Consider the following 27,089-nt stretch of genomic DNA (forward strand, 5'->3'; position numbering starts at 1 on the left):
GGCAGAGGGAGAAACAGACTCTCCACTGAGCAGGAAGCCCAATGTGGGGCTCAATCCCAGGCCCCCAGGATCATGACCTGAGCAAAGGCAGACACTTAACTGAAAGTCACCCAGGTGCCCCATGATTTTTGAACATTTAACAAGCTTTACATACATGGGATAGATCCCTATTGGTCATTAGATTATGTATAATGCGCATGATTCTCTTTATAAATTGTTGGATTTGATTTACTAATTTTTTTTGAGGATTTTCTGTATCATGTTATTGGAAGTCTGTAGTTTTCTTGTATAGTCTTTGTCTGTCTTTAGTATTAGCTTAATTCTGTCCTTACAGAATGAATTAGAAAGTATCCCATCTGCTTCTATCCTTTGAAAGAGATCACAAAGAATTTGTATAATTTCTTTCCCAAATGGTTCATAGAATTCACTAGAAACAGTTTTAGGCCTGGCACTTTCCATTTTTGAAGCTAATTATTTTTGGTTTCATTGATACTCTATTGAATTTCCATTTACAATTGTATTGATTTCTTCTCTAATTCTTTTTTTTCTTCTGCTTATTTTTTATTTAATTTACTCTACTTTTCCAAGTTTCCTAAGGTAGAAACTTAAATGATAGATTTTATATCTTTCTTCTTTTCTAACATATGCAGTTTTTGCTATAAATTTCTCTCTAAGCACTGCTTTTGCAGCATCCCACACGTTTTTATGAGTGATGTTTTCATTTCAATTTCATTGAATTCAAAACTTCTATTAAGTTAAAAATATTTTTAAATTTCTCTTAGTTTAGTAAAGCTTTCATTTCTCCCTGGAGACTGTGTTTTTTCTTACCTAAATTTAAGGATTCCAGCTTTATTTTGGTGTTTTTGTGATCTATTTTTCCTATCATTTTGCTTTCAAGCTCACTGCACCTTTAGAATTTAAGTTTGGCTTTTGAATTAAAAAAATCTAGAAGAAACTGTTATTTGCTAACTAAGTTATTTAAGTACATGTAATATAAGTACTGGTATATTTGATTTTGTATATATACACGTATCATATATACATACTTAAATGTGTGTGTGTGTGTGTGTGTGTGTGTGTCTTATTTTGTGCTTTCTATTTGCCTGAATACACTGTATTCTTTTCTTTCTTTCCTTTTTTTTTTTTTTTTTTTTGAGAGGGAGAGAAGTGGGGGAGGGGTGGAAAGAGAGGGAGAGAGAATCTTAAACAACTGTCAGGGTCTTAAGGGTCAAGACCCAGAGATCATGACCTCGACCAAAATCAAGATTCAGACACTTTACCAACTGAGTGACCCAGGCACCCCTGGATACACTATATTCTTTCCCTTTACTTTCTTGGCCTCATTTTGGATTCAGTGCTTCTTTTATTTTATTGTTCTGTTTTGTTTTTTTCTTACTAGTGTGAAAATAACATTGTTAATATATATTCATTTTAGTTTTTCTCCTGGAAATCATAATACACATGGTTAACATAATCTAAAATTAACCAATTTTTCCCTTCTGCTAGGGAATACAAGAATCATAGAATATTTTAACTCAATTTCACTCCATTTTGATTTATATGTAAATTTTCCCCGATTTGACTTGTGACATTTAATTTCACAAGATGTGATTATTGCTATTCGTATTGTCAACTTATATTTGATTTTACCAACATATTTCCCATTTCTTATTTTTTTCTTTCTTCTTGCCACATGGATATTTCATCTGGGATTTTCTTGAGAAAAGGACTGTGCCTTTAAATAAGTTTGTTTAATAACTAGTAGCAAACTCAGTTTTTGTTAATATGAAAATGTCTACAGTGAGGTCAGCTGGGAAGATGGCAGAGTAGGAGGACCCTAAACTCACCTCCTATCATGGATACAACTAGATAACAATCATAATCAGCATAAATAATCTGGAAAATGACCCAAAGACTGGTAGAACAAACTCCAAAACTAAAGGAAGAGTGAAGACAGTGAGAATGAAATTGACTGTGGATGTCCTCATTTGAAAGGAAGCTGGTGGCACAGAGAAGGGTAGAAAACACTCTTGCACCAGAGAGCCCACAACACAAGGAAGACCAATCTCCGTAATTTTGCCTTTGAAAGTGAAAGGGGCTGAAATTTTGAGGGTTCCTAAAACCAATGGGACCTAAATCTTGGAATTTTAAAAATCACTGGGCTTGGCTCTGGGAAAGTACAGATAGCCTTAGAAAGGGGAGTCCCCACACTTAAAAAGACAGCATGACAAACAGTCCATGCAGTTACAGTGTAGACCCAGCATTTGAGAAACACCAGGGGCAGATGGGAGGGAAAGTGATTTGCTCATCTCAAGGTGTGGCCCAGAAAGACAGGGACCATGGGGACACCTCTCCAGGAAAAAAGGAGCTGGCAGGTGCCATTTCCCTCCCCTCTTCTCCAGCATAAACAACAGTCACCTGTGGAAATCAGCATGGTGCTAACACTCAGTACATACCTTATTTGCACCAGGCATTGACCCCTGTGCTTAAGTGGATCAGCCCTTCCCAGTCATGCTCCCTTCAGCCCCAGTGCTACAGGTCCCATCTTAAGAAGACCAGTGCAAACCCTATTAACCATTTATCCTTACCCACATGTTGTGCAGGACCTCGTTTCCAAAGATGGCAGGGGCAGATCTTTCATAGACAGACCACCTCACACCCTGCTGGCCATAAGAGGCAAAAAGAGTCTCTATAGACCACTGACTTGAAGAAAAAAACAGGCCAAACTCAACAGCAGAGCACATGCAACACAGAAAGGAAACACTCCATGCAACACCAGGCCCTGGGGAATAGGGAACACTGTACTACTACAGGGCACTATGAAACCTCTTCTTCATAAGGGTGTTATCAATAAGAACAAGAAAAATGGCTGACTTTCCTAACACATAGAAATAGAAAAAGAAAGTCAGACAAAATGAGGAGACACCTGCAGATTGAAAGTGAGGGGATGGAGAAATATTATCATGCAAATGGATGCCAAAATAAAGCCAGTGTAGCAATACTTATGTTGGACAAAATACATTTTAAATAAAGACTGTAATAAGAGACAAAGGACACTATATAATAATAAAGCAGACAATCCAAGAAGAGGATATAACAAAGGTAAATATTTATGCACCCACCATGGGAGCACCCAGATACATAAAACAATTAGTAACATAAAAAATAATTGATAGTAATACCATAATACTAGGGGACTTCAACACCCCACTTATATTGATGGACGGATCATCCAAGTAGAAAATCAATAAGGAAACAATGGCTTTAATTGACACACTGGACCAGATGGATTTGACAGCTTAAATCAGTAAAACACATATTCTTTTCAAGTGCACAAGAAACATTCTCCAGAACAGGTCAAATATTGGGCCAAAAATAAGTTTCAACAAATTAAAAATATTGAAGTTGTACCATCCATCCTTCCTGACCACAATGATATGAAACTAGAATTCAACCACAAGAAAAAATCTGGAAAGAGCACAAACACACCAAGGTTAAATAACATGCTACTAAACAACAAACGGGTCAACCAAGAAATCAAAGAAATAAAAAATTACATGAAAACAAATGAAAATGAGAACACAATGATCCAAAATCTTTGGGATGCAGCAAAAGTGGTTCTAAGTGGGAAGTTTATAGCAATACAGGCCTAACTCAAGAAGCAAGAAAAATCTCAAACAAGCTAACCTTACACCTAAAAGAACTAGAAAAAGAACACACAAAACTCAACCCAGCAAAAGGAAGGAAATAATCAAGATTAGAGCAGAAATAAATGATAGAGCAACTAAAACAAAACCAACCAACCAAACAAAAAAAACAATACAACAGGTCAAGGAAACCAGGAGCTGGTTCTTTGAAAAGATCAATAAAATTGATAAACTTCTAGTGAGACTGATCAGAAAGAAAAAAGAGAGAGACAGAGAGAGAGAGAGAGAGAGGACCCAAATAACCAAAATTACCAATGAAAGATAAGAAATAGCAAACAAGACCACAGAAATACAACTGTATGCCAGCAAATTGGACAACCTAGAAGAAAGGGCTAAATTCCTAGAAACATATTCTCTACCAAAACTAAAGCAGGAAAATTACAAAATTTGAACAGCCCAATAACTAGCAATGAAATTGAGTCAGTAATCAAAAAGTTCCCAACAAACAAAAATCCAGGACCATATGGCTTCACAGGAAAATTCTACCAAATATTTAAAGTAGTTAACACCCATTCTTCTCAAAATATTCCAAAAAATAGAAGAGAAAAAAAAACCTCCAAATTCTGAGGCCTATATCAAATACCAAAACCAAATAAAGACACAACAACAACAACAACAACAAAAAGAGTACTATAGGCTGCTATATCTCATGAATATAGATGCAAAAACCCTTAACCAAATATTAGCAAACCAAATCCAATAATATGTTAAAAAAATTATACTCCACAATCAACTAGTATTTATTCCCAGGATGCAAGAATGGTTCAATATTCACAAATCAGTGTGATATGTCACATCAATAAAAGAAAGAATAGAAAGAATAAAAACCATATGATCACTTTGCTACTTTATCTGTTTACCAGGGACAGGAAAATTTATATTTAGTTTTAAATCTTATATGATGAGAATAGACATTAATCTTTGCAGTAAACACACCTCTTACTTAGGGTTTTCTAAATCCCACAGTTGGCAATTGCAGGATAAATTATATCTATAAAAAATCATTTGCTGAATAACAGCTAAACAAGGTGAAATATAGTCTCTTAAAGAATCCAGTTCTAAAAGCTTTTATTTATTAATTTGACAGAGAGAAATCACAAGTAGACGGAGAGGCAGCCAGAGAGAGAGAGAGAGATAGGGAAGCAGGCTCCCTGCTGAGCAGAGAGCCTGATGCGGGACTCGATCCCAGGACCTTGAGATCATGACCTGAGCTGAAGGCAGCGGCTTAACCCACTGAGCCACCCAGGCGCCCCAAGAATCTAGTTCTAAATGCTATGTTAATAGTGCTTGCTTCAGCAGCATATATATACCAAAATTGGAATGATATAGCGATTAGCATGGTTCCCACACAAGGATGACACTAAATTATTAAAAATTCACAAATTAATACCGATTTTTAAAATTTTTTTAATACTGATTTTAATAACAATCAAGTATGATTTGACATAAACCATAGCCCTGCCATTTTGCCTTACTAATGGATGTGCCCTCCACCAAAAAAAATTATTTGGTAAAATAAAATTCTGTAAGCCAAGCATTTTTTTTCATTTTTATCAGTTTTTGGACAAAAATAAGGCATAAAGTCCTAAATCTTAATTTAATAAAATTTTGTTATATTATTATTTCAGAGTTCTCATCATTTCCTCCAAACTGTGTTTAATTATCTGTAGTTTCTAGCACTTCTAATTTCTCTGCCCCCACAGAGATTTATAAACCAACAGTCAGCAGACATCCTCTCGGTTAACTGCTAGCCTCTCCTTTCTGGGTCTTCCCCCTTCCCTCCATATGCACATTGTAAAGAGAATCCCAGTGGGCATGTTTACTAAAGAGTCACTGGGACTCTGGGACTCTGGATGGGAAGCATACTTGCCAAAAAAGTTATATAAGGTAACCCAATCTTCTGGAATGGGTAGAGTTGGAACCGGAATCAGAATTGATTCATTCTGTTGCTCTGATGGCTGGAGCATTGACATCTCTAAATCTGGAACTGTTGGGAATAGTATTTTTGACCCTGGGGCCTGGGAAGCAGAGAGCCAGTCAACAGTGAGAGGGAAGAGTAAAGCTGAGACAAGTGAGAAAGAAATCCTGAGGTATAGAAGGCTCTAACTCTCTTGCTTCCTTAAGTTCAGTTGCAGTGCTAATAACCCTCCTCCTATTTTTAATTATGCTAGTTCAAAAAGGTACCATAATTGCAGCTCCAAAATTCCCAAGTTTGTATGATTAGGGAGCTGATGTATATAGCTCTGGCATTCAGTTATCTATAATTTCTAGCACCTGAATTTCTGCTCCCTAAAAGTTAAGATTTAAATATAGTTATAGAGACCTGTAGTAGAGTAGTATAAAATTTTCATCCCTCAGATTACTGCTGATGTTATGAAGCTTCACTTAGATATGTTGACTATTTGTATAAAGAGATGAAATCTGTAACCCACCCAGTAACATTCTAGAGCCCTGACCATGTGTCAGGCTTTCTCCTAAATATGTTAAATGCATTATCTCAGTTAATCTTCACAAACCCTCAGTGAAGTAGGTACAGTTATAACCAGGGATGAGAAAAGGGAGGCACAGCAAGAGTTTGGTGACTTGCTCACAGGTGGTAATGCCGGGTCAGGCACTCAGACCTGGTAGTCTGACCAAGGCATTTTGTTTTTTGGGTTTTTTTGGAACAGCAAATTTCTCCCATATATGTATTTAATTATTTTTAATTGAAGTATAGCTGACATATAATATTATATAAGTTTCTGATGCATAACATAGTAATTCAACAATTATATGTATTATAAAATGCTCACCATAATAAGTGAAGTTACCGTCTGTCACCATAAAACTTCTTACAATCTTATTGACTATGCTCTATGCTGTACTTTACATCCTCATGACTTTTTACTGTATAACTAGAAATTTGTACCTCTTAATAGCTTTAACCTATTCTATGTATTCCCCCTCTGGCAACCATCAGTTTGTTCTCTGTATTTATGAGTCTGTTTCTGTTTTATTTTGTTTATTTGTTTGTTCATTTGTTCTGTTTTTTTATATTCACACATAAATGAAATTATATAGTATTTGTCTTTCTCTAACTTATTTCACTTGGCATAATGCCTTTTCGGTCCACCCATATCATTACGAGTGGCAAGGCTTCATTGCTTTTTATGACTGAGTAATATTACATTGTATATGTATATACCACACTTTCTTTATACATTCATCTATCAGTGGACACTTGGGTTGCTTCTATATCTTGGCTATTATAAATAATGGTATAGTAAACATTGGGGTATATATTTATGTAAAAAAACTCCATATGATCATTCCAATAGCTGCAGAAAAATATTAGACAAAGTACAACATCCATTCATGATAAAAATGCTTTGCAAAGGAGGTCTAGAGGGAATATACCTCAACATAATAAAAGCCTTATATGAAAAACCCACAGCCAACACCATGCTCTATGGTGAAAAACTGAGAGAATTTCCTTTAAGGTCAGGAACAAGACAAGCATGCCCTCTTTAACAACTTTCATTCCTCATAGTACTGGCGATTCTAGCCACAGCAATTAGATAATATAAATAAATAAATGACATCCAAATTGGTAAGGAAGAAGGAAAACTCTCAGTATATACAGATGACATGATATTATATATAGGAAATCCTAAAGACTCCTCTAATAACTATTAGAACTGGTAAATGAAATTAGTAAAGTCGCAGGATACAAAATCAATGTGCAAAAATATGTTGCATTCCTATACACTAATAAGGAGTAGTAGAAAGTGAAATTAAGAAAACTATCCTATTTACAATAGCCCCCAAATAATAAAATATCTAGGAATAAATTTAACTAAAAAGGGAAAGATTTGTACTCTGAAAATTATAAGATACTGATGAAAGAAATTCAAGATGACTCAAAGAAATGGAAAGATATTCCGCGCTCATGGATTGGAATAACAAATACTGTTAAAATGTCCATACTACCCAAAGCCATCTACACAATTATTGCAATCCCTTTAAAAACACTAATAGCATTTTTCACAGGACTAGAAAAAACAATCCTAAAATCTGTATGGAGCCACAAAAGACCTCAAATAGCCAAACAATCTTGAAGTGAAACACAAAACTAGAGGCATTACAATTTCAGAATTGAAGTTATATTATAAAGCAGTACTAATTAAAACAGTAGAGTGCTGGCACAAAAATAGACATATAGATCAATAGAACCAAGTAGAGAGCCCCAAAATAAGGCTACAGTTATATGGTCAATTAATCTTTGATAAAGGAGGAATTAATACACAATGTGAAAAAGACAGTCTCTTCAACAAATGATGTGGGGAATACTGAATGACAACATACAAAAGAATCAAACCAGACCACTTTCACTACACACAAAAATAAACTCAAAATGGAATAAAGGGTTAAATGAGAGACCTGAAACAATAAAAATCCTTAAAGAGAGCACAGGCAGTAATCTCTCTGACATCAGCCATAGCAACATTTTTTAAATAGGTCTCTTAAGTCAAGGGAAATAAAAGTAAAAATAAATTATTGGGACTACATCAAAAATAAAATGTTTCTGCACAGCAAAGGAAACAACAAAACCAAAAGCAACCTACTAAATGGAAGATGATATTTGCAAGTGACATATCTGATAAAGTGAAAGTATTCAAAATATATAAAGAAGTGATACAACTCAACACCCCAAAACCAAATAATTCACTTAAAAATGCACAGGAGACATGAACTGACATTTCTCTGAAGAAGATATACAGATGGTCAACAAAAACATGAAATGATGTTCAACATTATTTATCATCAGGGATATACTAATCAAAACTACAATGCAATATCACTTTACACTTGTCAGAATGACTGAAATCAAAAAGACAAGAGACAAGAAGTGTTGAAGGAGGTGGAGGAAAAGGAACCTTTTTGTACTGTTGGTGGGAAAGCAAACTGGGGCAGCCACTATGGAAAACAGTATGGAGGTACTTCAAAAAATTAAAAATAGAACCACTATATGATCTAGGACTCACACTAGTGGGTATTTACCCTAAAAATACAAAAGCACTGAATCAAAGGAACACTTGCACACTTATGTTTATTGTAGCATTATTTATAATAGCCAAACTATGGAAGCATCCCAAGTGTCCACCAATAGATGAACGGAGAAAGAAATTATTGTATATACACACAATGGAACATTACTCAGCTATAGAAAAGAATAAAATCTTGCCATTTGCAACAACACAGATACAGACAGAGCAGATAATACTAAATGAAAGAAGCCAGAGAAGACAGATACCATATGATCTCACTTATATATGTAATTTAAGAAACAAAAACAAATGAGCAAAGGGAAAAAAGAGAGAGAGAGAGAGAGACAAACCAAGAAACAGACTCTTAACTATAGAGAACAAACTGGTGGTTGCCAGAGGGGAGGTTTGCAGGACAGGGAGAGATGAGGGAAACAGGTGATGGGGACTAAAGAACATACTTATGATGAAAAAAATGAAAAATAAGTAAAAATATACAATCGTGGTTGAAAACAACAACAAAAAAGTAAATATTTAAACTTGTACCTCAAGAAAGAAAGAAAGAAAGAAAGAAAGAAAGAAAGAAAGAAAGAAAATGTCTCTGTTTGCTCTTATTCTGGTGAATTTCAGTTTGATAGTAAATTTCATTCATAAAACTTTCAGATCTTTGAAGATACCCTACTCTCTCCTAACTTCTCATGTTGGTTTTAAGACATTAGCTGTCAGTCTAACTGCAACTTCACTGCTAATGTGTGTCCTCTTTTTCTCAGTAAGATTTTTTGTTTTGCGTTATGTAAAATTTTACACTGATGAGTAGCTCTGAATTTTTTTTTTTAATTTATCCTGCTTATGACTCAATTTCTTGAATGTGTCAATGATGTTTGTTATCCATTTCAGAAAAATTTTCAGTCATTATCTTACTGGATATGGCCATTGCCTCATTCTATCTTGCCTATATTCCAGAATTTTATTTAGGCATAATGAAACCTTCTCTAACTTTCTCTCTGTATTTTTATTTCCTAATTTTTTTCATATATTGGCTTCTCTGAACTAGATTTTAGATAATGTTTTCTCACATATTTTCAAGTCCATTATTTCTTCAGCTTTGTTTGATCTGCAAGTAAACCCATATTATAGATCCTAATTTCAATTATTTTATTTTTCATTTCTAATTTATATTGTTTTCTCAAATCTGCTCCCCTTTGCAGGTATTCCTGCAAGATAGCTTCTATTGCTTAAAGTAAGTATATTTATCTTATAATCAGTGTCTAATAAAACAAATATAAATTATTTGTACATTTTTTGTGATGTCTATTTTTCTATTGGTTTGACTCATAGTGCCTTATTTTATTATAAATAAAGATATTTTTTGCCATCATGTTACAATAAATTTACATGTAAGATTGTTCTTAAATTATATTATGAATTTATGTTTGTTTCAGAAAAAAATTTATCTATCCTTCTTTATTCCCCCGCATGGAATTTTTTTGCCATTTGTTAGCCCTCTAATTCTTTCACTTTTTCTGTCCAAATTTATTCTTCTATTCCAATATCATAAAACTCATATAATGCTGCTTCATCCAAAAGCATTTCCGCACCTTAAGTTTTAACAATTCTTTATCTTTTGTTTTCTATGTACTCACTGTAAGTACAAGTCAAGGCATCACATACAACTAAAGGATTCTCAGTCTATATGCAAGAAATATTAACCATAGTTGGCTTTTAGTGTATTTCACTAAGTTGGAAAAATAGATTATTAAAATACTGCTCATCTTTTTTGAATGATGCAAATTTAATACAGTTTGGTGTGGTGGAGAGAGAATTGAATTACAAATACAAATCACTCCAAATCTTAGTTTCATCAATTATAAAGTGGGACTAATACATGACTTGCCAATCTGTGAGGAAAACTTATGAAATTATTTATGTACTGTAAATAAGAAACTACTATCATTTTCTTGTTTCTGGTGGATACAAACCTTAGAAATGACAATTTTGGTTTTTGAGCCAAGGTTTGCATGATTTCAAGACTTTTTCCTCTCTCTGTAAAAGAATATTACATGTTTCCTGGGATAAAAACTTTGTGCTAATTCACATAACACCTCGGTTCTAAAATATTTTATGTTAGTGGTTTTTTCTATTTTATTTTATTTTGTCTTATTTCTTTTCAGTGTTCCAGCATTCATTGTTTATGCACCACACCCAGTGCTCCATGCAACACGTGCCGTCCATAATACCCACCACCAGGCTCACCCAACCCCCCACCTTCTCCCCTCCAAAACCCTCAGTTTGTTTCTCAGAGTCCACAGTCTCTTAAGTTTTGTCTTCCCCTCCAATTTCCCCCAACTCACTCCTCCTCTCCATCTCCCCATCTCCTCTGTGTTATTCCTTATGCTCCACAAGTAAGTGAAACCATATGGTACTTGACTCTCTCTGCTTGACTTATTTCACTCAGCATAATCTCTTCCAGTCCCGTCCATGTTGATACAAAAGTTGGGTATTCACCCTTTCTGACGGAGACATAATACTCCGTTGTATATATGGACCATATCTCCTTTATCCATTCATGCGCTGAAGGGCATCTTGGTTCTTTCCACAGTTTGGTGACTGGCTATTGCTGTTATGAACACTGGGGTACAGATGGCCCTTCTTTTCACTACATCAGTATTATCTTTGGGGTAAATACCTACTAGTGCCATTGCAGGTCATAGAGTAGCTCTATTTTTAATTGTTTGAGGAATCTCCACACTGTTTTCCAAAGTGGCTGCACCAACTTGCATTCCCACCAATAGTGTAAGAGGGTTCTCCTTTCTCCACATCCTCTCCAACACTTGTTGACTGTCTTGTTGATTTGGGCCATTCTAACTGGTGTATCTCAATGTGGTTTTGATTTGAGTCTCCCTGATGACTAATAATGATGAACATTTTTTCATGTGCCTGTTGTCCATTTGTATGTTTCTTTGGAGAAGTGTCTGTTCATGTCTTCTGCCCATTTTTTTGATGTGATTATCTGTTTTGTGTGTGTTGAGTTTGAGGAGTTCTTTATAGATCTTGGATATCAGCCCTTTGCCTGTAGTGTCATTTGAGAATAACTTCTCCCATTCCCTGTGTTGTCTCTTTGTTTTGTTGACTGTTTCCTTTGCTGTGCAGAAGCTTTTTGTCTAGATGAAGTCCCAAAAGTTCATTTTCACTTTTGTTTCCTTTGCCTTTGGAGACATATCTTGAAAGAAGTTGCTGTGGCCGATGTTGAGGACATTACTGCCTATGTTCTCCTCTAGGATTTTGATAGATTCCTGCATCACATTGAGGTCTTTTATCCATTTCAAGTTTATCTTTGGGTATGGTGTTGTTAGTGTTTTTTAAAACTACTCTATAGTTGATAAGCAGTAAGTAGACACTCATGGTTACTGACAGCATTCCTCAACACAAGTCAATCAAGAAGATGGGATAACATTTGCAATTCATTTCTTTCTTAAATTGAGAAATTAATGTTTTTCTACTTCAAGAACTCTGAGGGTTTAGCAATTTGATCACACTTTCAGGTAGAAGACTAGCCTGATACTGCTTTATGAATATTACCACACGATACAAGACTCCTGGGTCAGGGACAAAGGGCTTTATTATTCAAAGCATAGCAAGCAACCTGAGTATCAGCATATTTCTGGTGGTTCCCTTTGCTCCTTAATTTCCACAAGCGTGAAATGAAGGAAGTCCACGTATATACTAAGCTCAAGGTAGGTTTGTGTCACAGCTGAACTGTCCTAAGTTTAGGGAGCTCAGGTATCTTATAATGGGTTATAAATTAACTGCTTTTGTACTGGTGAGAAAACATTACCTCTGTTCTATTGGACAGCAAGCAAATCAGCCATTTGCTTCAGAGTAGATATCAACTTAATCTCATAAGGCTGTTTAATGTATAAACATTTTTTTTTCTGTTTTTGTTTTTTTGTTTTTTTTTGTTTTTTTTATTTATTTATTTTTATTTCCAGCATAACAGTATTCATTATTTTTGCACCACACCCCGTGCTCCATGCAATCCGTGCCCTCTATAATACCCACCACCTGGTACCCCAACCTCCCACCCCCCGTCCCTTCAAAACCCTCAGATTGTTTTTCAGAGTCCATAGTCTCTCATGGTTCACCTCCCCTTCCAACTTCCCCCAACTCCCTTCTCCACTCTAAGTCCCCATGTCCTCCATGCTATTTGTTATGCAACATTTTTTAAAAGGTAGTTAGTGCCACACTTCTAGAACATTTAGAAATGCCAGAGAATTGTCTCATGACATTACCCCTGGTCAATTTTGAATGTGAAGCCAGTAACACCTCTCCTTTCCTTCTATTAGAATTCAGACTAAAGTAACCCTATAGAAATAGTTAATCTATCAAATATCTCTTCTTAATATCTATGATTGAGTATTCAATTTGTTAAATTCTACTCTTTATAAAAGTTTTCTTAATTTGAAAAACAAATAACTAAGCCAAACCACTTATACTTAAGTTTTAAAAGGAGAAAACAAAAAAGGGAAAGAAAAAAATCAACAAGTTCTACTATCTTCAGGTTAAAATATGCTGTTTTATCTTTTTTTTGGAGGGGGGCAGCACAGAAACATAAGTAGCCAAAAATTATTTGAGTTTTTCAATAAGCATAGATAAGAAGTATGCTTTTATCATAAATTTACTCATTCTCCAAGTATATGAAAAAGCTATTATTCAGAAAGTATTTCCCATAATAAAGTACAGCATTACAGAATTCTGTGAGGTTTTCTTTTTTTAACAACTCATACATAATTTTTATGGCAAGCATGCTCATTGTGCTTTTCCATAATTTAATATCTGAATAGGTTTAGTAGAAATTTATAAATTCCTCTGAGACAAAATATGGAAAACTTTATTTCAAAATTATTCCTTATTTTCCAAAAGCTATCCACAAGAGAAAAAGAAACTCTGTGTTTTCTATTACAGCTGGTATATTAAGAACATTTTAAAATGTCATTCATTTCCATATTCAGAAATATGACATTAAGAAGTATTTTGTGGGAAAATATGGCTTCCTGATAAAGAGAAGAAATACTGTGGCTGACTGTGGAGTCAGCCAGATATAGGTTCAAATTCATACTATTCTTATATAAGTTCAAAACCTTAGCTTCATTCTCTAAAATAAATAAATAAATAAATAAGGGGATGATTAAATTTTTCTTACAAGGATGTGTGAATATACAATGAAATACATAAATTCCCTAGAAGTATTCTGGTTGTTCAACAAATAACATTCTATTCTCCTTTCTCCTGAAGCTGCTATCTCAAAATATGAAGACTGAATCTTAGACATTAATTCCTTGGGTACAGATATTTATTAGAGCTCCTTATCATATTGTCCAATTACAAACCTAAGGATAGGGAATTAGTCTTTATGTATTTACTTAGTTGTACTCAAAGATAAATTCATAAATGAAAATGTATTTCTTTCTTAATAATGAGAAAACAATCACTTTATTTCAAATAAGAAAACTAAGATTCAGAAAAGTTAAGTGATTTATTCAGAATGCAACAGCTGGTTAGTGACAAATCAGGAACCTTCTTCTAAGTCTTATATTTGTGCCCTTTTCCTTGTATTGTGAATACCAAGGCAATTGGTGAGTTTTTGAGTTGTTTGAGACCACGGCTGAGTGTGTTCCACATTTATATAGGTCAAGAACACTCACTAATATATTTTGAGTTGCAGAGCCAGAGACAGAAAGAACTTCTTAAGCAATTTTATAACATTAGATGACAATCCAAAATAGGGGTGCCTGGATGGCGCAGTCAGTTAAGCTTTCAGCTGAGGTCATGAACTCAGAATCCTGAGATTGAGCCCCCAGTCCAGCTCGCCATTAGTGTGAGTCTGCTTAAGATTCTCTCACCCTCTCTCTTCTCCAACCCCCACTTTCTCTCTCTTTCACTTCCTCTCTCCATCTCTAAAAACAAACAAAAAAATTGAGTGTGCTATCTTTGAAAATTTTTAAAGATTTTATTTATTTGAACGATAGGGAGCACACATGAGTTGCGGTGGGGCAGAGGGAGAAGACTTCCCTCAGAACAAGGAGCCTGACACAGGGCTGAATCTCAGGACCCTGGAATCTTGACCTGAACCTAATGGCAGCTTAACCAACTGAGCCACCCAGGCACCCCTTGTCTTTAGAATTTAATAGCTAATTGTATAGATCGTGCATAACAACAGTACACCATGTTCAACAATTTTTTCCTCAGTTCATCTAATTTTATGTTCTATCCACCTATTAAATTTACATCAATTTTAGTTAATTTTTATGATTTTATCATATTTCATCTAGAATTCCTACTCAGGTTTTTCAAAGCCTCCTAATTTTACCAATCTTTTGTTGATTCATTATGATTTCAAATCCATTTTTAGTCATAGAAAGACCAATTATTGTATGTATTTCATCAAATTAAAGATGGCTATTTTTATTTATTTCTATATCTGATAAATCTACTACCTGCCTGGATCAATGGACTAATTTTGTTGTTTGCTTTTTTTGTTCATTTTCACTCTAGTAACTTGTATTACAAGGAGTTTAGTGATTTTGTTATTGTTTTAGTTTATGTTCTTTAAATCTATATTAATAAAAAGTTTTAGAGGTGTGAGTTTAAACTATCCCACTCAGAAAGATTTCTGACTGCTTCTGCCAGTTTCTGGAGGATACATATCCCTCACCCTGGAAAGATAACTCTGAAGCAATTACTTGTTACATCTATATATTTGTGTTTTCTTTCTTTTTATAATTTTTTATAACTTTTAACATTTTTTATTTTATTTTCAATAATAATTATTTATATATAATTAAGGTGTACAACCTGATGATTTAATATACATGTATGAAGTGAAACGGTTACTAGAGACAATTAATGTATCATATCCTCACAGAGTTATCATTTTGTGTGTGTGTGATGAAAGCACCTGAAATCTACTCTCTCAGCAAATTTTCAGTATTCAATTCAGCATTATTATCTATAGTTATCATGCTATACATTAGATATCTAGACTTATTCATCCTTTGTCATTTCTGACTTCTGAGGAATTTTCTACCTTTTTTGTCAGCTTACACTTTATTTCAAAATACCTTTTGGAGAATTGATGCTACCCTAACTTCAAAACTTACTATAAAGCTACAATAACCAAGATAGTGTGGTATTGATAAAAGAACAGAAAAATAGATCAATGGAACAGAATAGACAGCCTCCAAACAGACCCCACACAATACAGCCAATGGAACAAAGGCAATACAATGGAGGAAAAAAAAGTCTTTTTAACTATTTGGGCTAGAAAAACTGGACATCCATATGAATGAGGGGGGGAGTGGGGAGAGACAGAGACAGAGAATCATAACACAGAACTTACACCTTCATAAAAGTTAACTCAAAATGGATCATAGACCTAAATGCAAAACACAAAATTTAAAAAATTCTAGGGAGTGACAGAGTAAAAAGTCTAGGTGATCTTGGGTTTGGTTTGGGTGATGACCGTTCACATACAAAATAATGCAGAAAACAAATAATTAAAAACTTCTGCTTTGTGAAAGACACTGTCAAAAGCATAAGAAGGCAAGCCACAGACTGGGAGAAGATATTTGCAAAAGACACGTCTAATAAAGAACTTTTATCTGAAATTTAAAAAAAAAAAACTCCTAAAACTCAACAAGAAAACAACCTGATTTTAAATTGGGTATGAATTTATAACATTGAGATATCACTATATTCCAATTAGAATTAAAAATAAGAGAAATCCTATTAAAAATTCAGAACACTGACAACATCAAATGCTGGTAAGAATGTGGAACAACAGAAGTCTTATTCGTTGCTTGACAAGAAGGGGAGGTGAATCACGAGAGACTCTGGACTCTGAAAAACAATCTGAGGGGTTTGAAGTGGCGGGAGGGTGGGAGGTTGGGGTACCAGGTGGTGGGTATTATAGAGGGCACGGATTGCATGGAGGACTGGGTGTGGTGAAACAATAATGAATACTGTTTTTCTGAAAATAAATAAATTGAAAAAATTTAAAAAAAAACAGAATGTAAAATGGTAGATACTTTGGAAGACAGTTTGGCAAAACTGTCTTTTTCTTACAAAACTACAGAGGCTCCTACTATATGATTCAGCAATCACTCTCTCTGGCATTTATTCCAGAAGTTGAAAGCTTATGTCTAAAACCTGCACATGGCTGTTTACAGCAGTTTTACCGATAATTGCCAAAACTTGGAAGCAACCAAGATGACCTTTAGTAGGTGAATGGCATGTATTCTGTTTGTTTCCAACTATGTGACATTCTGGAACAGTTAAAAATTTTATAAAGTAAAAAGATCAGTAGTTGCCTACGTTAAGGTGGAGGGAGCACAGGTGGAGCCCAGAGAACTTTTAGAGCCTTGGAACTATCCTGTAGGATACCATACTGATAGATACATGTAAAAATACAGATTTTGTTTCTACATTTCATGCTGCCTTTCTGAGGCTACATAGTATTGGAAAGACATACATTTATACTTCTCCATAACTTGAAATCATAAACCATATAATTGTGTCATTTTGCTTTTCAGTATCTTTCTTCATTCTTCAATTACATCCTCCTTTGTCTTTACTCATCTTCTATTTTCACCCCACCTTTACTTCAACTGTCTCTATTCTCTTCTACATTTTTCTCAGTGCTCATATTATGGCACGAATACAGACAACATCTCTGGCGGCAGGGAAAGACGCTGAGGTACAGCTTATAAAGTTACTTCTTGAAAGGTCATTCCTTTTAGAGAGCAAATATCAGAACCATCAGGAGAGTGCTGATATTCAGTGTGCCTCCTCACTACTACTGAATCTAGACATTTGCTTTATCTTAGCTTCATTTGTAGAACCCAAGCTAATGATTCTTAAGTATGAGCTACTTCACTAAGAGGAAGTATACACCGGCATTCTGTGGTGAGGGAATACCTTTGAATTAGTTGTCTGTTTATCATTTACTGGATTTTGCCTATTTTAACTTGATCTTTCAATCTCACAAATTTTGAGCCTGTGCTTGCTTGGTTTGGAGATTAGCCACCTTGTTCTGTCTCTATTTCTTAAGGCATCAGCTCCAAATAATGTTTGCTATGCTGAGTCTCATTTCTCCATATACAAAATTTGGGGATCACAACAATTCCTTTGTCTTATTCTCAGGGTTGAAACGCATTTTTAAAAATGATGTATAATTGGTATGATAGTAACAATTTTTAAGCTTTATGCTATAGGCACTGATAATTAGAAAGGAGACTAGCTTTGAACTGGAGCAGAGTACCGGAGAGTCCCTAGTACACAGGCAATTAATCCTATATTTGTTAAATATCATAAGCTTGGGAGAGGATTTCCAGGGAAGAAGCGAAAGCAGCAGTGGGGTGGGGTGGCATTAGTGAGAAGAGGCTCAAGGAAGTAGCTTTTTACCAATTGGTTAAGAATGTATTTCAGTATTTTAACAACTGCTTCATACTTGCATATGCCAGTCTTATTTTATGTCAGCTACTAAAATGCTCTCCAAATTTTAGAGCACTATATTACTTCATCATACGTATGATGCTTTGATCTTGATCTTGCTGGAAAATGACAATTAAAGATATTCACATCACGTGTCAGCCGACACCTGGCTGACAGCAACTTTTAAACTTCCATTTATTATGAGATGCATTCTAAGTTCAGAGACTTTAAAATGCAAAAAAAAAAAGATATGTTGGAATCAATCAAATGCTGAATAAATTATTAATATTTTTGTTAGCACACTCTATTCTATAACATGAAATGTAATTTTCCATAACAGTCAATATTGGATTATTAAATTGTCCTACCCAGAACAAGAACGATGTTACATGATTTTTGATTACTACTCTAATATAAACTTGTACATTTTATGTGAATTGCTTAATGCTTTTATTGTCTACTATTGCCAGGCATTATTCTAAGAGCTGAGGATCTAGTAGCAAACCAACAGTCTTGAGCTTCAGCACACAGTATAAAGACATTTTAATTACAGTTATTAAATATATACTCCCACTGAGAACAAGTCAGTCAGTCTTAGGTTCAGCGGGAAGGGAATTAATCTTTGGTAAAAGCTAATCAGGTACATTTCTTTATAGTGTGATCTGAAAAGCCTTTTAGGCTTTTCAAATGCATCTCAGTGGCTGCTATGGGAAGTAGCCAAGAGATCAGACCCACTTCCTAAACTGGAGCAGATGTACTTTTAGCTGTTTTACACACTATATTGAATTTGGAGTAATATTTCATTTGAAGAAAGAGGTTTTCTGCTAAAATATAAAGTTTGAAAACCATTGATCTGGTGGACAAAGCACTAGTCTCAGCATGAAAATGTTTAAATTAAATTTCCAACTACACTGCCCATTTATAATTTGACTTCAAGTAACCAAACCACGTCTAAACACTTGACTGACAAACAAATGATTCCGAATGATTCTGATCCTAGCTTTCATTTAAACTGTGAAGAAAGCTATGCAAATTATTCTATTTGGGCTGCTGTGCATGGAACAGCCTTTATCCCATGCTGTTATTACAAGAATTCTGAAACTATCCTGTGTCTATTATGTGTAGGGATAACCATGTTTCTCTCTCCTTTGGGGGGCATATTAAAAAAACATATCACCATAATAGCAATGATAATATGTGCTGAGATTATGACATGCCCTTCACATTACATTAATTTTCATTTAATCCTTCTAAAACTCTTGAGGGATGCTCCCCATTTTCAAAGTGATAAAAAGGAGGTTCAGAGAATTAAGTAGTTTGCCCATGGTGACAACGGTGAAACTATAACTTAAAGTCAGTGGTCTGTCTTTTCTAATCCTTATTCTCACCACACTATACCATGCTTCTTTGCTACATCACTTTTCTCTACCCTACCTATGGTTAGAGGAGGGAGATGGGGGATGAGAAGCAGTTTGTACTTCTCTGACCTGGGCAAAGGTATAGACATAAAATTAGAACAATAAACCTGCTTGAAAATAAATGAGCATTTGTTCTAAAAAACTAATACATCATATGGACTTCTTATTTGAAAAAATGTTTTTCATTTTGTATATTTCACTAGTTGTGAAACACCCCAATTAAAATACTCAGGTATATATACACAAAATAGTAGTTATATATCATGGGTGGATAGAGAGCATAATGTAACTCAGAATAAAGGGCTGACATGCAGGCAGATCAACCTTCCTGGCTAAGAACCAGGAGTTACGCTTGTTACATAGAACTCTCAAGAGTACCATGCAATCAGAGGTCACAATCGAGGCAACAGAAGCAATGTCACCATATCAGAGAATGGGCCAATTCAGATCTGCTCCTTGACAGTCACTGAGGTCAAGGCTTGCGGCAAATAATTGTATTAAACAGGAGTATTCCCTGCACACTTTTAGAATTGTCATCTGAACAAACAACTCCAGGTCATCTCTAGGTTAAATCTGAGTTCTTTTTCCTGGTACTTATAGCGTACTTTCTAGGCTTAATCCCTTAGTTTTTAAATTTACAACTGTAATTTTCTTTAGATCAAGTAAATCCTTAATATTTTTTTGTTTTCTGATCTTACTTAACAACAACAAACCTTCATTTAAATGCATGCATTTGTCATTTAATTCATTTTGTTATTTGCTCTCAAATGCAATTTTCAAATTTTGACTATAATAATAAATTTAAATTTCATATTGTTAATGTATAAAGTCCATTGCATTTAAATAACAAGGAAAATAGCCTCACATTCAAATTAAATAATTTCAAATTTTATCAGCTAATTACCATTTATCTATCATTGCATGTACCGTACACAAAAGCAAGTAAATTCAGAATAGTAATTTTGGATAAAAGATGCAAAATTTACAAATAGTAATTAATATATGACCTAAGGTATATTTGTAAATAAGTAGCTAAAACATGCATTTAAATCAAATATGATAAATAAAATATATATAGGATAGAGTTGTAGTCAGGTTTATATGAGATACCTGGTATCCAATATTAGTTCATATTTTCCAGCAATTTAGAATTTATGAATTATTACTACTACAACCTAAGTAAAATCAAATCATAATTGCAAATTTACTTGATTTTTAATTTTAGTCGTTTCTAATTTAATAATGTTTAAAACATCTTAATCATGCTACCATTTTAGTTATTGCTTAATTTAAATAAAAGTGTTGAGAGAATATTACTATAAGTCTTACTTCTTTACATATTTCCCACAAATCATGCTTGAAAAATCATACATTCTTTGGATTTCTTTTGTTCACATAAATTCCAAGAAATAAGAAAATCAAGGGCTTGATGATTGGTTTTATTTTGTTAATTTATATTTCACTCTTGAAAATTCTTATATTTAATACTCAAATTATATACACGCAGACACAACACCCACACAATTCCTACACATACACATACACACAATTCCTTGACATGGTTCCAAATAAAACATACAATAAAACAAATTATAAAACTGAAAGATTAAAACTGGCAATAGTTCAACATTCAACTGAATAAGTGAAACTCGGTTTTTTCATGGCTGTATGATTAGTATATTAACAATACAAAAGTGTGCTCCTTAAGGATAATGTGACACATCACATTCTAAAACAAGATTTGAGATAATAATTTTCTGTTTAATAAACCCTATAGCATTTAATTGGTTAATTTTAATGATTCTTCAGAATGTGTGAGATCAAAACTTAAAAGTTATATTGTCTGATAAATTGTATGATCCCTGTGAGAAGTGTAAATCTCAGTTTAAATAGCTCAGACTGAGTGTCAGTTTCAGAGACTTTTCTCAATATTTACTTGTTAGAAATTATATTTTTAAGTTTAGTTCTAATATATTTTTAATTCATAAGTTTATTAACTATACAAGGGGAAAAGTATCAAATGTATGTTAAACATTAAAACTGTTATTTTAAGGAAACACTTCTTGACCTCATTAAAATAATTAACGTTTCATAACATTATATTTTACATCCAACTTATGGAAAAGCAAAAAAAAAATTATCAAAACAAACTATAGTCAATTACATTTTCAGATCAGCAAAATGCACTTGTAAGAGTCTTCCTTCCCCTAATCCAATTGCCAAAGGCATTTTAGCAGCTCAGATAGGTGAATAGAAACATTCCTGCCATACTTTCTGAAATGTACTTAGTTTTTGTTGTTGTTATTCTTTTATGATTTTCTCCTTTCTGTAGCTTTAAATCCTAATAAAAACAGAAGATTACATTCATATATACACATACACACACACACACACACACACACACATACATACTCCACACATATACATCTAACTGGAGTTAATTTTTAATGTCTCCCTTCTCAAACTATTCTGGTGAGGTATTGAAATAATATTATTTGTATTTTATTTACTTAATTACTTATTTTATAATCTGAACAACTTAAAGGAATAGAAAGTGAAATTATACTATAATCTTGTAGAAACGGCTCATGATTTTCCATCCTAATGGGCAATAAAATCAATGGTTTTGGTAGTTTTAAATATGATGAACAAATAGAAGGTAATATATTTCATTTTGATTCTTTCATATTCAAGATACCTAACTCCACTTTAAAAGGAAGAATTTTAGTTAAACTGTCTTCTATTCCTTTAATTCTATGGCATTTGACTTGTTTCTAAAATTATCTGAGTTTCGCACTCTAAGACCTGGGTCACAACCTTATTTAGGGACAGGAAATAGTTATCAGGTCACTCAGTGGTCAAATGAAAAAGGATTTGAAATGCTTCAGCACTTAGGACCCTATTCACTGAAATGATTGACTCCTATGTTGTTTAAAGGTTGAAGTTCCTTTACTGGAATTAGTCAGCTTATGCCTATATGATTATAACAATTTTAAGAAAAAAATCTACAGAGTATAAACAGAGAGATTATAAAAGCATAAGAGTGTACATGAACAGTCTTATACATCCACAAAAAAAGGAATAGTCTTTAGGATATGCACAGATATTTTATTTAACAACTAACCTGAGTCCAGGGCTAATATAACTCCTTGGCAGTAGGGTGCTATAAAATGGAGGGGGGTGGCAAAAGCAAAGGGAACATAAAAGTTGCTCCTCTATATTATTTTTCTTCTAAAGCACACTTAAAGCTTGCCATCCAAGTTTGCAGCACATTTTACTATCATACAGGATAAAATTGTGTAATTACTCCTATGTAATCATGTTTAACCCAAGCCCATGACAGACTTTCTGTTTTTATATTCACCTGATATTATTTCAAATGAATGCAATCTACCTCTGATTATGGAAATAGACAAAATAGGAGGAGGTTGATACAAAATTAGTAAATATTGGATTTGAGTCATTTAGCATTAGATCAGTTTCCCTAGAGTCGATGATCATTACTGGAAATCAAAATTATCATTTTGCACAGTTTCCAAAGCCTTTAGTATTAGGGATTTTAGGCAAAGAGAAGCTTGTGGTTGGAAAAAACATCCATAAAAATGGATGAAAATTGGTAGAAGAGAATGAAGCCAAAGTATTGCTTGAAAAACCCACTTTCTAACGTTCAGAAGCCTAAGAATAGGACATTATGAAAATTGCACCAGATAAAGGTATTCCATATTTACATAACTTTTATATATGATCACTAAAACTAGAGAAGTCGATGTTTTCTTCCACAAATGTTAAAGGAAGCAATCCTATCACTGACAGACAGAAAGTTGGAAAATTAGGCACAGATTTTATTTTTAAGTTTTATTTTATAATAAGAAACCGGGCTATTAAAACTATGTAACCAAAGCTGGAGTGCGTGCACTGAAGGCCCCTGCAGTCTTTTACAACTTTTCAGAGGCCTCGGTTGTGAACTGGGTTTGCACTCTGCCAGCAGAGCAGCTCTGACCCATGGAGAGCACTCCTTCAGATCAACACTGCCTCAGGCCTTTCTGCTTTCTCCAAGAAGTCTTACATTTCAGGCATCAAGTTGAATTTCTTCTGGAGATGATTAACCCAAACCCATGACAGATTTTTTCCAAGATATCCAACCCCTTATGTTTATTTTATCCTGGCTCTTTTTTGGATGTACTGGACACAAGTAACTTACTCATTTTACATGTTAAAGGGCTGGTGGAGAGCCATTAATTCCCTTAAAAAATGAGAAAATACTTCAGTGCACTGGGCTCTATTGTGAGAACGCACATTAAATACATGATTTAAAATTTTAAGAAAGGTGTTTCTCCTCTACTGTAGAATTTTTAAAAGCATTTCATCACATCCCAAGATAGGGATCTTAGACTTTTCGGGAAATGCATTCTCGTGGTGTATTAAAAAACATAATGTTAGAAGGATCAGTTACTGTTTCCATAAGCCCGTTTGTAGGGGGTTTCAACTAACCTAAATCTTGGCACACACAAATTTAGTTAATAGTCAAATAAAAAGATATAAAAAGGGTCTATTCTCCTTCTTATATACCAACCCCAGTCATTGTTTCTATTTCTACATTTTCTTATTATTATGGGTGAGATGAGTTGGAGGAAAATAATTCAGGTGTTTTTACATACTTCTCACAGGAAAATATTTTAAACTCAGAGGTGACTCGATTACATTTTTAGAGATGACTACTAGTATTTTTTTAAAGAGGAACATTTTTTCTTCTTTGAAGAAACAGTGCGAAAGAGTAAGATTTTTATAGATTTTTTTTTTTTTGAGAACACATGCAACTCTCTTAGGACCTAAGTTTCCAAATGCAATGGCATTTATGAACATTCAAGTTAAAATTAAAATATTTTAAACATTAAAATGTTCAAATGTATAAATTATTAACACATACACATATCAATAGAAAAGCTTACTCAGTAATATATTTAAAAATTTACTCTCCTAAAATTGATAGAAATATCAAAGAAAAAACACATAAAGTTAAATTTAAGGCATATAGTATCTGTTAAGACAAACAATTTTAGGAAAAATGTAAAAATTCCAATTTAACATTGCATGCTAAAAATAAGAACTCATTTTATCAGATGGAAGTCTGTATATATGAACATATACAAATATATGAGAATGGAAACAAGTACAACATGAAATTGGAAAGCTTCAAGTTACACACCAGCACAAACACAAATAATCCATTTAAACAAAAACATCTCATTTATAAGTGGCAATTTTGAGAGATCTTTGAGAGAGTGGCAACTTTGAGCTTGATAAAAACTTTGAGTTTAGCATTTGGATGGTGATAAAATGTTGGCTCTACAGTAAACAAGTTTTAATTTCTTAAAATTAAGTGTAGATGTTATTTACCATAGTAATTCATCTAATTAATTTGTAAATAGTACTTGATATGATCTTTTCTCCTTAAATAGGAAAATCTCATATAGAACTTAAGGTCACTGATACAAAGAATTACAGCGCAGCATATAGTTTAGAAAACTATGAGGAATAATTTACTTCTATGTAATATTGATAACACCTCAAATTTGTGAAAAATTATAAATCTTCGGATCACAACAATTACAGAAAATCAATTCATTTTTTCAGTTCAGCAATTCTGTTTGTTTCTTCTATTCTTCTTGAATAAAATTGCAAAATAAATTTTATCTTTATAAAGCATATATCAATACCTGAATCAAAATATTTTATCTCCAAGTGGGGGATGAAAACTAAGTTAATTTTTATAATTAGATTTATTACTGGAATGTTTAAAGATATCAGTTTCTTCTTTAATTCATGCTTCAATAGGCTACCTAAGTTCAAGACCTTATACAGAGTGAAGAAAAGAAATGACAAGAGATAGCATATACTTTGGGGGTGGGAGGTTAATGCCAGAAGTGTGACTGATTGATTGATTGACATCACTTGAAAAATCTGGATTAAAGCTGCCTATCAAGTCTGTGCAGCTAAAGCTTAGAGTAAAATGAATCATTGACCAGAATCATGGCTACCGTTCCTGATAATAACAGCAGTTAAAATGTATTGCGCTTACTATACATTAGGTACTATTTCCAGCATTTTACATGTACTGATCAATTTGCTCAACTCTCAGCGATAGGCATTATTTAAATCCTTATGCCAATTTCATAAAGGAAAGAGACATAGAAAGGTTAAGTGGATGACAAAGTCATACCTCTGGCAAGGGGTGGAGTTGAGGTTTAAACCTAGATAGTCTGGCCCTACTCTCTTAACCATTAGGTTGAGTATCATTTTATAATTAAAATAATGATTTGTAAAAATCTTGCAGAAGGTAGTGAAGCTTTGGGGAAAACTCATGGGAACTCACAATTCTATTAAACTACTATAAAATCTTGATGGAAAATAGAATTATTTAGTTTTCTAGAAACATTAAAAACATACCTTGACTTTAATATATTACTCATCTCTATCCTTCCAGAAAATGTTAAAAAAAAAAATACTATGAACCTTAAAAATGAAGGGATACTGTTTATAATGATGAAATTTTTCAAGATCCAAAGCCTCACAGCTGGTGAAGCTTAAGTAGGAAATGATTAAATGAATTCCAAAGTTTGCTAAATAGACCCAAAGGGTGGCTGAGGCAGTGGGACCTAAAGCTTGAATGTGAACACTGAATGAGTTGTAAGTTTAAGTTGGGAACAGGCCAATATCTGACTTTGAGTAATAGCAATTGGCAGGAAGAGTGTTTCTGAGAATCCAAAGATATTTTTTTAAAGTCAGAACTGTTTATTAATTCAACAAATACTTACTGAGTGCCTAGTATAGTTGAATCTAATACTGCTGCTACATTTTGGGGATGGGAGGAAACAGAAATATGACTAAGACTGGATCCATGACCTTGGAAAGATTTATAGTCAGGGGAGGAAATAGATAAAAACATATAGTTATAGGACAGTATTAAAGAAACATAGGCAAAAGCCTACAGAAGGTGGCATTAGGAATGATGTGCGGATGAAATGACATTTATCTGAGTCATGAAGGATAAGAAGTCTGAAGCTGCAAAGGTGATTAAAAAAAAAAACATCCAAGTTATATAGTAGAGATACAGTACAGAAACAGTTCAATATGTTTAGAGAATATTTTAGGGAGTGTGGAGATGATACAAGGTAGTGCTGGCGAGGTAGGCTGGGCCCTGTATATAAAGGGCATTGTATGCTTCAGATTTTGGAATTTGTTCTAGAGGAAACAGAAAGGCATTGTAAGATTTTAAACAGAGGTGTGCTCTAGCAGAATTGTAGTTTTGTGGTTTTTTTTTTTTTTAAGCAGAATTGTAATTTAGAAAGACATTGCAATACAAGCCGATGACAGCATTTGCAATACTGAAAGATTGTGTGGATATTAAAAAGTGGGCTATCACAATATTTCAAGGCAAGAGACACTGAAGA

The 27,089-nt window shown here is 33.7% G+C and overlaps 1 protein-coding gene and 1 non-coding gene across 6 annotated transcripts in view; one reads left to right on the top strand and one right to left on the bottom strand.

Annotated features, from left to right (window-relative positions):
- LRRIQ1 (leucine rich repeats and IQ motif containing 1) overlaps positions 1–27,089 on the bottom strand; it is a 219,311-nt gene that overhangs the window by 49,721 nt on the left and 142,501 nt on the right. The gene's annotated exons all lie outside the window — the stretch shown is intronic.
- On the top strand, positions 4,991–5,096 carry LOC116594612. Its single transcript, XR_004287320.1, has one exon. It is a non-coding gene; the product is annotated as a U6 spliceosomal RNA (small nuclear RNA).

This window comes from Mustela erminea, chromosome 6 (assembly GCF_009829155.1).
Source record: "Mustela erminea isolate mMusErm1 chromosome 6, mMusErm1.Pri, whole genome shotgun sequence".
NCBI lineage: Eukaryota > Metazoa > Chordata > Mammalia > Carnivora > Mustelidae > Mustela > Mustela erminea.